The sequence below is a fragment of the Cebidichthys violaceus genome, unplaced genomic scaffold, assembly GCF_023349555.1.
Source record: "Cebidichthys violaceus isolate CVI_PGR_0920_01 unplaced genomic scaffold, fCebVio1.0.p SCAF_131, whole genome shotgun sequence".
NCBI lineage: Eukaryota > Metazoa > Chordata > Actinopteri > Perciformes > Stichaeidae > Cebidichthys > Cebidichthys violaceus.
Genome location: NW_027176298.1, coordinates 283,648 through 301,138, shown reverse-complemented (window position 1 = coordinate 301,138; position 17,491 = coordinate 283,648). Strand labels below are relative to the sequence as shown.

At 44.5% G+C, this 17,491-nt stretch overlaps 1 protein-coding gene across 3 annotated transcripts in view; it reads right to left on the bottom strand.

The window, feature by feature from the left end:
• The window catches only part of pparab (peroxisome proliferator-activated receptor alpha b), a 75,110-nt gene that overhangs the window by 38,341 nt on the left and 19,278 nt on the right, over window positions 1–17,491 (bottom strand). Inside the window, exons 3-5 of one of the 3 annotated variants that reach the window (XM_068708063.1) lie at window positions 13,802–13,879; window positions 6,667–6,760; window positions 411–497 (exon numbers count right to left, since the gene is read on the bottom strand). The gene's annotated coding sequence lies outside the window, so the exon portion shown is untranslated. Of the gene's footprint in view, window positions 1–410; window positions 498–6,666; window positions 6,761–13,801; window positions 15,520–17,491 lie in introns of those variants that run through there. The other 2 variants (XM_068708066.1, XM_068708065.1) reach the window with 2 other exon arrangements.

Below are 17,491 nucleotides of genomic sequence, written 5' to 3'. Positions count from 1 at the left end.
GGGATTGTATGGAAAATTGTTTAGCGTCAAATTCCATTAATTAAATAAGATGACCATGTTTTAGTCCGCATTCAATTGGCTTATGATCAGAACTGAAAGACGGTGGCACATTTATGTTTCCAATCCACAGCATCGCTTGTCAAAAGAGGTCAAGTGATAATTAGAGAAAGAAAATATATTTTAAGCAAAAAATAAATAAAGGAAAAGGTATTAATGCTGCATAATGATCTGCGCAGATTATTCCACCGTGTGTCATCCCTTTTTTTACTCAGTAGAGTTTGTGCGCTTCGAAGAGGAGAGTGTTAACAGCAGTCACCAGTATTGACGGTGGGCGAGCTCAAGCTAGCATACCCTGGCCCACATGTGTGGAGCAGAGGGCCGCAGCTGCTGCCGCTGATAATGTGTCTCACCTGCTCCGTAACACGCAGCGCCCTCCATCACGGTGTCAGCAGCATGTCAGGTACCCGTCGACTCAGAGAGGGAATAATCTGTTTCTCCTGCAACAAAGGGAAACGGAGAAAATACTTCAACACACAATGACTTTTAGACATGCCTTCTGTGAGATCGACGGAAAACACACCAGCGAAACCAGCACTCTTTACTTTTTGGGGTTTGCTTGCAATTTGAGTTTGTTGTTTAAGTGTCTTCCCAGATATGCTTGTATGGAATTCTACATGGCTTATACTCCTGTGCGAGGAAACCACACCATCCTGCATGTTTAACTGTCACACGATCTGCCGAAGCAAAGTCATGTCAGGGTAATCTTTGTCAGCACATAGCGCTACAATAATATTACTCTGTCTGTGAAGGCACAAATGTACAGCACAGCATAATGCAGAACGGTATGTCTTGAGCTGAGAGGCCCCATTGTGTCTGCTCAGTGGTGAGTCTGAGGCTCTTTGCATTATTCAACGCTGCCGTACTTACACCATAGCACTGGATGAGTGGACTGTAAGTATGCGCAACCACACACACACACACACACACACACACCCCTAAAGGTTAACAGACAGACGCGAGGAGCACACGGACACTTTGCAGACGGAAGGAAAGACACAGTATGGCGACCTACAGTATGCAAACACATACATGTACACACCTACAGTAAAATGAGCATATAATAGTTTCATTTAGAGCTAACTATGTTCAATAAAAAAAAACATGGAAAAGAACTTTTTCTTCATATTCCAACCAAGCAATGTTTTGCTCTTGATTTTAAGTGTTTAAACAGTAACCACATATAGAAAAACTGTGGCGATGTGCCCAAAGCTCCTCTCACAGTCTATTCTCATTGTGCAGCCCTGCAAAAACGCTCAGCGGTGTGGGGTCCACACTTCATAAGGTAAGGTCAAGGCACACTGTCCTCTCAAGTCTGCTGACTGGACATACTTCAGTCTAATATAGTTGATGGCTCTGGGGCCCTGACCAACAGAGTGCATGTCCAGGAAAGCTATTGCTTTCAAGTGAAGCCAGTTGCCATCATCCAGTGACAGGAAGATATTCACACTCGCACCCACACACATACTGCAGGGGACCAATATGCGATGCACACGCACACACACACACACACACACACACACACACACACACACACACACACACACACACACACACAGACCCTTGTGCACGCTCGTTTTGGGCTGTCTACACAGTTATGCAATACGATCTAAAAACGCCTCGTTTAAAGATGAGCTTGTCCAGCTGAAAATTCAGCCTCTTGAAAGTGTGCAGACTCAGTAAGCAGAGCGTCTGTAACTGAGACGCCGCTTCGGCCTTGCACCTCCATTAGCTGCTAAGAAGGGCCGAGGTGCAAAGTCGAGCTTTCTACACCTCATTGTCTCCTAATGCCACACAAGCACGTACCAGCGCACATAAACAGATACATACACGCACACAAGAATGCGGCTTCGAAGACGCACACACACGTGCACACATGTTCACACACACACACACACACACACACACACAAACATGGAAAAATACCGTTTCAACTGAGGGACGAGGCAAAACATGATATTCATTTAGCTCGTCACATTTTCACACAGCGTTCACAGCAACAGGCGCACACTGCTTGAGAGGCCACTTTGATTCAATCACACTTCAGTCTAAGTGCTACAGCGGCCATCGATCAATACGGAAGCTTCTCTGCAGTAATAGTAAGATGGAGAGACGTAAGCTTGTAAACGGATCTTTAAGGCTCCGGTGGTTTTGTGGTTAGTCAGTGCGGCGAATAATTTGGAAAAAGAAGCTGGACATTCACACAATATGCATCCCCAATCTTCCCTTTTTTTATGTCAATTTGTACTCACCCACCACTCTATATTTAGTATTAATTTCTTTAGCGTATGTGGCCACCTAGTCCATGTTCTAGATTCTTGACCTGTGTTTTAATGGAGTTTAACAGATCAGAATATCTCTTAATTTTTCACAGTTTATATTTCACAAATAATGTCATCTTCTAGGCAAGTGCAGGGCCCATCAATAGGGCTTCGTATCAAAGCTCAATACCTTTTAGGGAGACAGAAACAGTGTCTGTTGCATAGTCTATTGCTAAGGTGTCATCAAAAGGCTTATTTAGAGTCCTAGTCTTGTTCACTTATTCTATCATCAACAAATGTACAGACTGATATTGTTATTTTATTAGGGGTATTGTTGAGCTGCTTTGTGTTTTGTAGAAAACACACGATATATTCCTGAAGGTACTCTAAGTTACAAGTAACACAAATCAGGTTTTATATTGGAACAAACACACAATTCAAAATATCTCGTGCAGAAAGTCTGCTCCCTATTTATCTGTATTCAAGCACTTAACTTGGTGGGTTTCAAGAAACAGCACTCTTCATCAGACTCTTGCTCACATTTACCCTTGTCCTCAGCCTAGCCTTAGTGAATGCCTTTTGGCACCACAAGATTAAACGAGTGCTTATGGTTGATTTGCAAGTACGCGATGCACAGTACGTGTTCTCATTAGTCCTCGTGTTTGTACATGTGTGGCTTCCTTTCTGTCAGGGAAGTGGTCAGGAATACTTAAGACGCCTCTGTGAATGTACTTCTCTCTTGTCTGTGTACATCTACGTATATATATGTGTGTGTGTGTCCTGAAACAAGTGAAGTGGTGTCTGGGCGCAGACAGGAGGAGTCCAGATAGGCACGGTGGAGCATTTATAAAAGGGATGCATGGCTTCTGTGCCCCCCCCCCCCCTCCCCAGCAGCAGCAGCCCCCTCTGGGTAGCACAGCAGGCATGACCCATCTATTTATACCAGGGCCGGGGGGGGGGGGGGGGGGGGGGGCGAGAGGACGGGGAGGAGAGGAGCAGGGGGAAGAGGAGAGGTTGCATGGGCAGGTCCTGTTACACGTGCCAGGGGGGATGGCTGGGGCAAGCCACAGGGGGATTCTGCTCAAAGTCAGACAGGCTGACCTCCCCGTCACCTCCGCATGAGCCCGATACCGAGCTCGCAAACCGGGTGTGAGCGAGGAAAGAAGAGGGACTTTATGAAGATGTTTGAGTGTACAGTATGTGCCTACGGGCGTGTGTGTGTGTGTGTGTGTGTGGAGCTACAAGTATTAGTGCATGCATAATGTATGCGTGGTGTCTGTGTGCGGATCAACATGTATGTACGCGCGATGGAGTGTGCATGTACTCACGCCTATGTGCATAATACGCGTGTCTGCCTTGTCAGGCTGTGAGACGAACCGGCCCCAGTGACCTACCCTCACCCGCCCCCATCCACCCCTCCTTACCCCAGCACAGCCATAAACATGCCAGGTGAGGAGGGCTGGATTAGGCAGAGTTAGCTGATCTCCCCCCCCCCCCCCTCCCCGGGCCACATCCTTAGAGGTAAAAAAAACGACCCCAATCACTGTAATGACAGGGCACGCAGCAGGGGTCGCCCAGACCAACCTTGCCAGCTGCTTCTCATCGCTCACACGCAGTATACAGTCACATGTATGAAGAAGAACATGCACACGCTTGCACGCACGTGTCTTTTTTACACAATGCAGAAATAGAAATACATCAAACGTCGTCATGTAAAGACTCACAGGCTCAGTCTTTGTGACTCCACGCTAATGGAGGCCGGTGAAACGCGCACTGCCATGCGGCTGCTGGTGACCTGTCGGGCCCCCGTCTATTAGGAGAAGCCTTTAGTCCTGACACGTCTCCATGCCCAGCTCTGCTCCGGCCTGCCTGCAGGGCCCCTTTCAGCTTGGGCAGTGCCCCACCGAGCTGCATCTGTCGCCAGCTATATTTAGAGGGTGGGACGAATACCTTTCTCCCTGGATATGAACTTCAGCTGACAGACAGGGAGGCAGAGTGGGCAGACAGGGATCTGTGCAGTTTGTAACCTTGAAGAACTCGTTACCCCCGCGCTACAGCTGGCAGCAGTCAGACTCACTACAGTGGTTAGCAGTTATAGCTAAAAGCTAAGGCTGTAAATACAGCGTAGTTAACCACAGTTAGCATTGAAAAGCTTGATTTGGCAGCAGCTATTACCGCCAGTGCCTATAGTTCCAGGGCCGCTGCCAACATGAAGGAGAATATATAGCGAATGTACTCTGATAAAGATATTTAATGCTTCTGTGGATTTGAATCCCCTTCAAGTAGTCCTACATTTCTGCATACACGCATTTGGTGTGTGTGGCAGTGCCAGCGAGACAGCCAGTGTGTAATATGCGACCATGTTGCATGGCCATCTGCTCTATATAATCATAAACAAACGCAGACAGGCCAGCCTCACAGTATCATTTCCAAGAGGTGTAGGCCGAGTAAATGTATTCATGCTTTGGTCTCTGGGTAGATTACTGTAGAGATATGCCCTAGAAACAGACCGCGGTTATGCAATAGCATTCATAATTCATTCCACAAACACAATATGGAGGCCACTCTGTCCCATATGCAAACACATGGCCAGATTAAGAACTGGTGAACCAAAGGGGACAGAGTGCATTCTGAACGGTTAGCAAAGCCATTGACTGTATGTCCGTCTCAATGAGAGTTTGTCTGTGACAGGCCTAAATAGGCCAGGTCCTACTGCTGGCGTGACCTCTGCTATATTTTGTCCCCTCGAGTCTAAATCAGTTACATACCATCAAAGATACAAACCGATACAGTCAGGGACTTTTACAGCATCACTTCAAGCCATAAACACATAGTAAGTTGAACTAAGTTGAGTGACGGTAAGCGGGGAAAAATACTTCAAAGTTCAAATAGCAACTGTCTATTAAGATAATAAACTGCTTTCAACATTTAGAGGCTAATTCCATCAACGGTGAATGTAGTGGGTATACTGTGCAACAGATGATTATTGGTTTGTTGAACTGAAACGTACAACGTGGTTACATCCCTTTTATTGAGTAAATTAGTTCATTTGTATGGCGGTCGAATGACGAAAATGACAAAATGACAAAAACTATTCCTGAAACGTCTGTCCTCTAATCTTTCACTGTCGCTCAACATAGTTCAAGCCAAACCACTTGATGTTTCTGTGTGACTTTGACAGGTACGTTTTGCAATGATCAGCACTCACCCACTAAAAAGCTCGATATAGTATCTGTGGTCTTTGGGGCCAGATGAGAGGAGGATTTTAATAACATCTGCCCATGTAATCAAATGCCTGGCACATGCAGAATTCCAGAGCCACAGGCAGCCAGCCACCGAGGTTGTAGGGTGGGGTTACTAAGTGCATATGATACAGGCACAGTATGGGTTGAGGCTACTCAGGCTCTATGGTACTAGAGGTTGTGTTACTATGGGGGCCGGGCTGCTGAGGACTCTGGGTGTTGTGGAGGAGAGACGGAGGACTGATGGAGGGGTGGAAGGGGGTCATGCAGCTGTGGGCCCTGCCAGCACATTCGCTCCAATGGAAAAGAACCGTTTATGGCGTCCACCCAAGGTCAGCCCTTTGAGAAGAGGAGCTGGGAAGGGTCCAGAGGGGAGGCTGCTTGTTTGTATGCAGTCAGTCGGCAACAATAAAAAAAAAAAAAAAAAAAACCTCTCTCCATCAGAAAAAAGACATATTAAGTGTTCTATCATTACACATTGGAGCACCACTTTTATCCTATTCCTACCACTCCTCTCTGTTTATTTTAATTTGTTCCAACCCAGCGTCCAGTTGCGCCCACTTTCTCCCCCCCCCCCCCCACACTTTACTCCGTCCCTCTCATCCTGCTACCTGACTACATTGGCAGCAATACACAAAATGGCGGCGGGGAGCTGAGAGCTGGAAGGCAGAGAGTGGAAGCCATTTTCTAACAGATCCAGGCCCCAGCGCAAGACTTCCTACGCCTAGTGGACAATTAAGATTGCACCCTGAGTGATTTCTGTGTGTGTGTGTGTGTGTGCGCACTAAAGATTAGGTTTGCTTTTGTTTTGTTTTTTAATCTACTGCACTAACAAGCCATCGGGACCACTTCAAATGGGATAAAGGCACAATATACAGCCATTACAATTTAATCTAATGCAAGCTCATGATATAATAAGTCTCAGGAAGAGAGAGAAAATAGATGGAGATGGAGAAGCTCATGCCATGCGTACGACAAATTAAACTTGCGCAGCTTCTAATTACAGCCTCTATCTCATAAAATTAAATGTGCAAGACAGTACAACAGCATTACAATACATCATTCAATAATGACATATTCAATTTACAATAGATTATGGTACTTACAATGCTGCTGCGATCGCCAGTCTGTCTGTCCTTGATTTCACTTGTTGGCCAAATTGTTTGTGCCTCTGGCTGAAGTCAAAACCCATCTTACTGCCTGCATATGAGAGAGAGAGAGAGAGAGAGAGAGAGAGAGAGAGAGAGAGAGAGAGAGAGAGAGAGAGAGAGAGAGAGGAGGAGAAAACAATGGAGAGGAGCAGAAACGGAGAGAGTGATCAGTTGGAGAGCCAGCAGCAGCGGCGGCGACGGCGGCAGCAACAGCAGCAGAGGGCTGTAGGGGCTCCTCTCTGTAGCCTGTTTACTAATAAGCTCGCCCCACGGTCTTGCCTGGCCAAGGAAACTCATTAGTGCAACATGTAACACACCGCACCCTCTCTGCTGGCCCTGCGCACCCCGCCAACTCTCACTGCCGCATGCTCACCCAACACCAACACACAAGCTCCACCGTGGCCTCGGCCTTGCCCAGTAGCACCCACTCGCTGCATACGTGCACACACTTTGGCATGCTGTATTACTGAAAGCCTGCCGTGTCATGTGCGTGGGCGAGGCGGCGCATACGCGTGTACTTGTGAGCGCGATGAGCGATCTTCCACACAGTATGTTCACGTTCACACACACGAGGGCATGTGCAGACCGCGCGGCGTTAATGTACGAGGCGGCTTTTGACATGTGCCCGTGTTATCCTGCGCTCGCGTGGGCGCGCGATGCTTGCGGAGGTGAAATGGGACAAAAGGAAAACAAGAGGTATTTTGTCATCATTATTGAAATCTCAGATTGCAGAAAAAATAAAATAAAAGGGGGCGATAGAGATGAAGAGAGACGCGAGGGTCGTCCTCTGACAGACCAAGAAGGACACTGCCAATTAAAGGCCTCCACGCGGCCGCTGAAGGGTGATAATTCTGTACAAGGACGCTAATTGCAGCCCAGGACAACGGCCTTGCCGGGGAAGGGTCCTTTATATATTGTTTCTAACGTTCGTAATTACAGTGCAGTGCCTTGGACCGCCGCCAGCACATGTTTATGGGCTCATGAGTAACCCAACTCCTCCAGCCCATGGAGGGAGATTCATGCCCGAGCTGTGCACTCACTGCACTCTGTGTGTGAGTAAGAGTGTGTGTGTGTGTGTGTTGTTTGTGTGTGTGTATATGCACGTTGATGACTCATGAAGCCTGGGCGGGTATGTGCAGGGGGGATAGTCTACAGTATATTAGAATACCACATGGATAGCTGCAAGTATTGCAAGAAAACACAATATTGCTACTGCAATCAGTACTGCAGTTGTAGAACTTGCAGTCAAACCAGTGAAAGAAAATGGAGGTAATGTCATATCAAAGCACATAGTATTTTCATGATAATTTCTCAGGCCAGCGTGTTTGTTTCTACCACTAAAAGTAGCCAGAGAAATTCATCTCAGCACTGATGAACAGTAAGAGAGTGATGAAGTGGAGGTGAGGCGAGGGAAGGGATTTACAGTATTTTGATAGTCTGAAAGTTGCAGGCGAGGCCTTTCAACGCTCCCAAACTCTGCCTCCGAGTGGAACACTTTTGCTGATGCTGCAGTTTTTCTCTGACTAAATTGCCTTGGCGACAGCGGAGGCCAAAAAGCTGAAGAAATATATGAGCGTTGGAAAAGAAAAGTTGAGTGGGCGCAGCTCGGCGTTATCTGGAATATCGCTTTGCCTGGCAGGTACATAAAACAAGGCTCTATCCCGACGAGACGTGCACAGACACTCGCACGTGATGCCTCAGACTTGAGTACAATGAGCGGTCAGAAGCAAAGAAAACGTTGAGTTTTATGTGGATGATTCTAAATAGTAATCTAGTTGGGTGAAAGAAAACGCTCTGGCAATCAAAACGTCTGACGAATTCCCTTGGCGAAGTTATTTTAAATGCTTAGCAATCAACAGCAGGACTCTGGTGGTACAGAAAGTGTGTAAGAACATTGTCCTTGGGTAAATACACTCAGGGGAACACCTTGACCTCAGCCAATGTCAAGGTGAAAGTTGCACAGGTCTCATTTCAGAACGTCTGGAGGAAAAGAGGGGGAGGTAAAGGGGAGGAAAATCTACATCATCTGTCAACCCCCCCCCCCTCCCTGTAACTCTCCACCAGTCCAATATTATGTCATTATGACTGTGCTCACCATCTCTGTGGAGTTGCTGTGGTTTTGTGGATAAATTACATGTGACACTCCCAGCTGACATCCTGATTAACACGGGGAGAATAAAATGGCCCCCAATCCTCAGTAGTCAACGGGGTAATGGACTAATGGCTTCCATGTATGGCGCAGAGAAGCGAGGAAAAGCAGGTTTGGAGACTTTGGTGTGTGTGTGTGTGTGTGTGTGTGTGCATAAAGTGTGACGTGTGTGTGTGTGAGTGCATCAGCATACTTGTCTGTAATTACTTTGTTTATTGAGCCTTGAACTTTGGGCTTTTGTGCAATCATTTTAGCACTTGCATACACAACACCAACCCCAAAAATGTACGTGTGTGTGTGTGTGTGTGTGTGTGTGTGTATCGGGGTCTCAGTCCTCTTTGTCCAGCCCCTCTCCTCTCTTTTCAGGCCTGGCCTACTTTCTACTGTACTGTAGTGCTTAATCTGTATGCGTGCGCCACACAGCCTGTAGTGGCCACTGTAGATCCACTCGTCTGGTCTCCCACGTTCACAGTGCAGGAGGGCAACGGGGAGCCCGGCCAGCCTTTCACCACAGAGACCTGATCCGACTACACTGCCGCTCACCTCGAGGAGATTTCAACAGCCTTTTCCCACTGCTAAACACTGCTAGATAAAAGCCTGAAGCAGATGTTTCAATGAGCGACACAACCGCTGTAAAATTTAAGCAATTGTCTCACAGGTTTTTTTTTTTTTTTTTTGTTGTTGTTTTTTTTTGCAGAATGCACTGTGACCTTTTGAAGAGCTGGGCTACCAAACTGTGAAATTTGAATCCAGCTCTAGCTCCACAAGCAGTGACCTGCTCGTGCTAGCCTATAGCATAGTGCTAGCTACTTTGCAGCACCGCTTATAGCGTCAGTAGGAATACTGGACCTAAATCTAAGTCGTCATATCAATACCCTGATGTAGACATATTTTCTACATGCATAAGATCATGTCAGATTCTGTTTTCCACGCCCTTCATTTTATTAATTAATACAGTATATAGTATATAAAGTAAAGTAATAAAGTATATATTTACTTTAACTTGAAAAATTGGAGAGTTCCACAATAAATGTATACATTTCTAGCCTAGCGGTTTACGTAGAATTAATTTATATATAATGTATATCAAATGTATCAATACAAAAAATATCTTTTAGTTAACAATGAATACATACTGTATCATTGTTGATTAAATATCTAGAAAACACAATGACAGTGAATTGGTGAATTTTGAGTACAGGCAGTACCGTATGTCAATCAAATCCCGAACCCTGACAGTCATCCAGAGAGCTCAGGCATGCGATATAACTTTCACTATGCTGGGCTTCTCGGCTTTATTGTATTAAAAAACTGCACACTGAAAGCGTTTTAGAGGGAGAAAATAAAGAGGCTTCATTGTAATGGCAGAAACATATATATTTACAGTGAGTGCTCACACTCACTTGGCCCCCATTCATCACTCCAATCTGGATTTCATATTAGCCAGGAGGAAATTGGATGGGATTCACAACATCACAGCAAGCTCATAAATGAAAGAAAATCACATAATCTTAAATACCAATTTACCCACTTAACAAATGAAGCAGTGCATTGGTGGCTTATTGCTGTGTTGTACTGGTGAGTGACTCATTTCCACTGTGTGTTGCACTCGTAAGAATACACTGAGCACTGGCACGTGACCTTAACCACATACTCAACACTTCAAAAGTATCTGGCAGAAATACTGGAGACATAATGTAGCTTTTACATGGCCATTAAAACCTGCGACAGGAAACATCTCATTCAAAAAGTTATCTCCAGATCAAAACCATCTTTTCTGTTAATGCCGTGTATTAATGTTGTGTGAAATACGATTTGTAATATTAGGTATGCTTAACTCATGTGGCAATGCCTCAGGCTGGCAGTTTTGAGACACTATTTCCTCACCTATATCAATATATATATATTTTTTAAGCTTATAACATTAAACATGACCAATTTAAATGTTTTGGAGCAAATTAAATCATACAAAATTAACTGGAGTAAAGATGCTTTAATATACTTTCCTATACTAGTGTAAGGGCATAAACTAAATACTAAGAATTGTAGTTTTAAATAAATAATTACATTTAAAAAAAATAAATCACAATGATCCTTCAGAAGTCGAAAGAATAATAATAATTAGACATCTGATATTTTTGTGTTTTCTATCAAAGAGGAAAAAAAACATTGCAATAAAGTCATAAAGAATAATCAATGGAAATTTACAAAAATCACGAGTAAGTGATCTCGCAAGAAAGTGGAGGACACACACACACACACACACACACACACACACACACACACACACACACACACACACACACACACACACACACACACACACACACACACACACACACACATCCTGACCAAAATATGCTGATGCTATGTTATCATATTGTTTATGCTAAAAGAAATGCTGTAAAAGCATTATGCTCCTCTATATAAACATATGCTTGTTAAAAGAAAAAGATTCTCAGCAAGTATTCCCTTTTCTGAACTTTATGACAGAACTTTTAAAATTCTTAAAAAAGTAATTCTTTAGAAGAGTACATTATTTTGCAACATTTAATCTTTTTCTCTCTAAATATGACATAAGATTTAACTGTAAAACTCCAATACGTCTAAATGAAATACAAAAAAAAAAAAAAAAAAAAAGTTAAACCATAAATGAAAAATATTTACATTTTTTTTTTTAAAAGCTTGAATTACACATCCAGTAATAATAATTACTTATAATTCAATACAATGCTTAATTCATTTTGAGAGTGCTCGTTTTGGCATTTTTCTGTTCATAGCATTAAAAAGTGATGAAGTGTTGTCAGTTTTAATTTCTTGTATCTTTACAAAAAACATATAATATTTAACAGAAACAAATATATTCATGAATAAAATACTTATTTAAAATAAAATTCATAAAAAATTCCAGAATTCCATTCATTCAAGGTCAAAGCTACGGTCAAGTTCAAGTTTGCGAACTTGTTGTTCGAGCTGTTTTCTGTGGTTTCCTTTAGCTCTGCTCTTACAGTATATTAATGACAGGCTGGTACTTGTGTATTTAAAATATATATATTAAAAAATAGTTTGAAAATCTATTAAATATATTGACCAATAAAATCTATTAAAATACAATCTTGACCGTTTAATAGAATTAACACATCGAACACAACATTTCATCAAAGCCTAAGAACACACAAAAACTGAGAAGAACATAAAATATGATCACGATTGTTAAAAAAGTACAAATATCTGACATTCTGCATGAAGAAAATGATCAAATTATACCCACGAATGTATGTGTGATTGAGTACTTATATTTGCATGTGTGTGTGTGTGTGTGTGTGTGTGTCCCATTATTGACTTTGCTGTATTTGCTATGTTGCTGCAGTAAAGCTGAAGTTTTGGGCCTCATTGTGGGCTGCACCAGACTGTTGGGATTGGTCAGGTATACTTTTACAGAGAGTGAAAATACTGCAAACCCTCACCACCCTGCCATCTGCCTCTCAACATGCAACCTTCCCCTGGACTCCTGCCATCCATTCTCCAAAAAGGCCTTAGGGGTGGAGTAGTGTGATACTCTGCCAGCCAAAACCATGTGTCCACTGCTGGTTAAGCAGAGCTTATATCCATATGAATGAACAGAATCACCTACGTATGGAAAAGCTGACCCTGAATCGTAAATTACCTGAAAGCTTAGAGCAATATCGGGTTGGCTTTGCCCTTCAAAAAGTCCCCCTTTCTATAAGCCCTGATAAGCAGATGGACATCTGAGCAGACATTAGAAAACCAAAGCACTTCTAAATCGGCTAATTTGTGATATTGAGATATTCGACAAACAGTGATTACTATGTATTTAGTTCCCCTTACAGGCAATACTACACATTACATGTTATTAATAGACCTGGGGATTGTACATTTCCATATGTCTCATTTATCTATCCAACTTGAATTTTCCATTAATTTGATAAAGTTAACAAGCAAGTATTTGACAAAGAGCCAAAGGAGCCACAGTCGATTAACATTTTGTCCAAAGTAAGTTATCTTAAGTCAAGTTTTACAATCGTTTGGTGGGATTTTACGACCGCATCCACAGTTTCTTCCTTCAAATGAAAAGAGGGGAATGTTTTCACATGTTTAAATAAATATAATTACAAAAGCATTTTGAGAGTCTTTGTGTACACTTGCCACAACATTTTTGCTGTGCAAAGCATAAATTCCTGTGTTCAAAGAAGCAAGATATAGATCCACGAAAAAAATAAATAAAAATCAGGATATGATGTGGTAAACATTATTTGCCTTTACAACCGTTTGTATTGGCAAATACATTGCAAATGGCGAAGTGATGGACTATTTTTTTCGATTTGTTCTTCATTCTGTCTTCTTAAACGAAACAGAACTTTGACAAATACAACCTGCAAAACATCAAATTCAAAGAAATGCAGTGTTCTCGTTGAAATGCGGCTGACAGTCGAGCTTTTGAGAACATTAAACCTTTGAAAACGCTCAGTACACCACGTACTTCTCTTCACACACGACAAACTAAGCCCGGACCACATCACTCATATGAAATACCTCCAACACCGTGGCCTTCCGCTCATCCACTGATTACCACGAAGTAGGATTATCCAGGCGGCAATCAAAGTGGCATTAAGGACCTATGTTTTTGCATTACTAAATTACAACTAGGATTCTTGGAAAGCTGGGAAAAGTTACAGAAAAGCATTCTCAAAGTGAACGGCATAGCTCTCTATTGTACATGTTCCTAAACTACATGAATGAGTAGGGTTTTACATTCAAACGTATAAATGCGCACTGAATAAAAAGAAACTTTGTGTACAAATGTTTATTTATACAGGGTGCCTGTTAAACACTGAAAGCCTAGGATGTAAAAAAAAAAACATGGTCAAACTTCTATTGAAACCATGCGCGCATACAGATATTAAAACAGATAATACTCACCAATTTTTGAAAGCGGAGGTGGTAAATGTCCGGTCGGGTTGTGAGATACGGCAGCTCTTCGCGCTTTGATCCGCATCTCTGTCAAGAAGAGGAGGAAGCCATAAGCTTTCCCGTTTGGTGGTCCTAGCAACACCCACTCATTTTCCCTCAGACTGTCCCCTTCACAGCCGTGCCTCGGCCCCAAACTCCAGCTCTGAGCCCCAGCCTGAGTCTCAGCTCCAGCCACAATCTCTCTTCCAGCCACAGTCTGAGCCCCCAAGCTCAGGGCTGCACGGCTCGCCTGCCACTGGCTGGGTCCAGGCCTGGTGAGGCCCGAAACAATAGGAGGCCATGAGGCTGTCTGCAAGGCTCCAGCTAAGCCCGTCTGCTAGTTAACAAGTCTTTTGAATGAGGAATGTTAGCAAACAGACCAACAGCATGTCTGATGCATGCAAATAGCGCACAACCAGTCCAGTCACAGCCCTGGCTGGGCACATGAATAATTCAGCAGTCTATATGCTGCTCTCCCACATTACTCCCTCCCTCCCTCTGCCCGAATGAAATGCCTTCACTAGAATAAGTGTGGCAAAGTATTCAAACTTCTGCTTTATCAGCAGAATTGGTCGCAGAAATCTGTTTAAATGCTTCTTACAAAACATGCAATCGTAGCGCAAAGTGGCCGCGTAGAGACGCGACACGCGGGGCTACTTCTGATATTTCGATGCAACAATTAGACATTTTTCAATTCAAATTTTTTTTTTTTTCTCTTATTGCCTTTTAATGTCTTTTGTTTGCAGTTGGCACCTGTCCCAGAAAGAGCTCCGGCTCAGCACACCACTCATTCTCCTGTGGAGAGAGCGAGTCGGTGTGAAAGAGAGAGAACAAGGGGGAGCGAGAGACAGACACAGGAACAGAGAGAGGACATGGGAAGGAAATAGTGGTAGAGACCGAGAGTAAAGACGAAGGAGGTGCATCAAGCCGGTCGCTGAAGAAGGTCTTTAAAACACTGATGGGTTTCGCCCTCGGATACTGGTTACATTCTCTATGCCTGTCATCCATAGTGGTCATCCAGACCACGAGCCCACCCCATGAAGGTTACCCGTCGGAAATGGCGCCCCGACACTCCAGGTGGAACAAGGCCCATCACATGGCGAAACACCACCTTGACGATTTCCCATCCAGAAAGAGGGAAACTAAATAAATACTACTAGAAACCCATCGCCAGAGACAAAAATAGGAAGACGCGGAACATTTCTAGAGAACAAAACACAAAAGAACGGAAGAAACGGCGCCCAAATCCAAAGTGATGCAAAAACCGATGCGCCAAAAGTGAGAAAAGGCCACTAAAAAGCAACTTGTTGCCAGGTTTTGCAGAGCTGCTGTGCAGCTAGTTGGAGGCAGAGGGTTAAAATCCAGCTAGTAGTGAGTGAAAAAAAAAAGCTCCGTCTATGGAAGGGCGGGCTGTGGGGAGGCCCTGACTGTAGAAATAGCAGCAGACTTTTTTTTTTTTCCCCTCGCAGAGCTTAAGTCTCCCCCTCGCGTGTGGCTGGAGCAGAAAGAGGGGAGCGAGCGGAACAGAGAGAGAAAAAGAAGAGAGATAGAGAGAGAGAGAGAGAGAGGAAGAGAGGAGGAGACAGCGAGCGCACAGTGAAGGGGAGAAATGCCCCGCTGATGATGAAATAGGAGGTGCGGCGGAGCGCGCGAACCAGTCACTTTTTCATCACATGTCCAACGCGGCAAGGAACTGTATTTGCACCGGAGACGGGGGAGAAGGAGGGAATAAGGGAGGGGGGGGGGGGGCATAAGACGGGTGGGAGACAGAGACACAGAAGGAGAGAGAGAGAGAGAGAGAGAGAGAGAGAGAGAGAGAGAGAGAGAGAGAGAGAGAGAGAGAGTGTGGGAGGGTAGAAAGCACCAAATGTGGGAGGGGTGGAGGAGGAAGAATGACACAGAAATCCACTCCTCCAGCACTGCGCAGACGCAGTCCACACACTCGCACGCCATACTGGGATACACTATACAGTACCTCGTATCAACTGGTGAAAAGAAAAGCGAGGGACGAGAGAATACACCGTGGTTCAGAATGGACTTCCCCCGCTGAAGGATCCTTGAAATATGCAGCACTTTTGAGAGCTTGGTTAAATTATTAAGCTCATCTCATACTGTGGTGGGGCTCTTCTCGCTGGTACAGTCTTGGGTGTGCGCACACACACACACACACTCTCTCTCTCTCTCTCTCTCTCTCTCTCTCTCTCTCTCTCTCTCTCTCTCTCTCTCTCCGAGTGCATTAACTCTTTAGCATGCCACAATGACTGGCGTGAAAGCACAGAATAGACCAGTCGCGCGCACGCACACACACACACACACACACACACACACGCACAGAGGAAAAAAAGATAAGCTTCCGCAGTGTTTATTTCAGTAACGTGGCAAAGAACGCAGGGCTAGGACCCTCCTCCTTGCCCCGGCTCTGTCACAAAGCGAGCTGAGCGCTGCAGCTGAACCCTCGCAGCTATTTTGGCACAAAGTCAAAAGGCTGATAAGCATTTTTGGGTGAGACGTCGCTGCTTTTCCTCGAGGAAAAACAGCTGCCACTTTCCCGGGAAAATGTATTCAACAGTTCGGAGAACATTTCAAGAACCACCACCCCCACCAAGAGATGCTAATTTGTCTTGTTTAAAATAGAGGAGGGGTAAAACAGAAAATCAAATGGTCTAAACAATCAGTCCGAACCGAATCCATGCACTGATTTACACGAGGAGAAAGCACGCCAGAGAGTTAACCAGAGGGAGAGACAGCATGGCCGTTTCCACCATCTTAGATTGTATTGATTATTCGTTGCTGTAACGTCTGTCTGTCTCTCTCACACACACACACACACACACACACACACACACACACACACACACACACACACACACACACACACACACACACACACACACACACACACACACACACACACACACAGGCTAGCTCTCTTTCTGTCCCTCCCTCCCTCACTTTTTCTGCCTCTGTTCTGCCACCTTCTCTACTCGCCGATCATCATTTGGCTTTTTCCATTCGCGGCAGATTACTGTAACGCTATTGTACAACAACTTCCTGCCTCTTTTGGCTCTGGTTCTAAAAAAAAAACTGCAAAAAGCAGAGCTCGTGGCTCCAACTCCCCCCCCCCCCCCTCGGCCTTAAACTGCAGGACCTCTATAAGGAAAGAAAAGGAGGAAGGAGATATGTAAAGTGTGTACTGAGGAACCTTTTTGATTGCATTTCTGCTTTATAAGCTGCTGTGATTTAAAGAGGGGACTACATGCCTAGCAGAGACAATGAGAGAGAGAAAAAAAAAAGGTGGGGGTTAAACTTTTCTTACTTTTACTCTGCGACTACTTTCTGTTGGTTTTAGTGGGCACAGCAATATTAGCGGGACTCAAGCTCACACAGATTTGCCTAACATGGCTGCTCCAGCTTCAGGCTGCACAGTTTGTGAGGGCTGCTTTCATTGCACGGCCACCACCCCGCTATACTCGCCGCCTCTCTCCCTCACTACAGCAGCACAGAGACGGGATTCTCCACAAACACTGTTCTCCATTCTGCACGTCTCTTTGCTGCGCAGGTTTAACGAACAAAACAACAGGTGGCTAAACACAGACGGTGTGCAGACAGAAACGGTTAGAACTATTTACGCTAACTTGGTGCAGAAAAGGCTGGACTGCA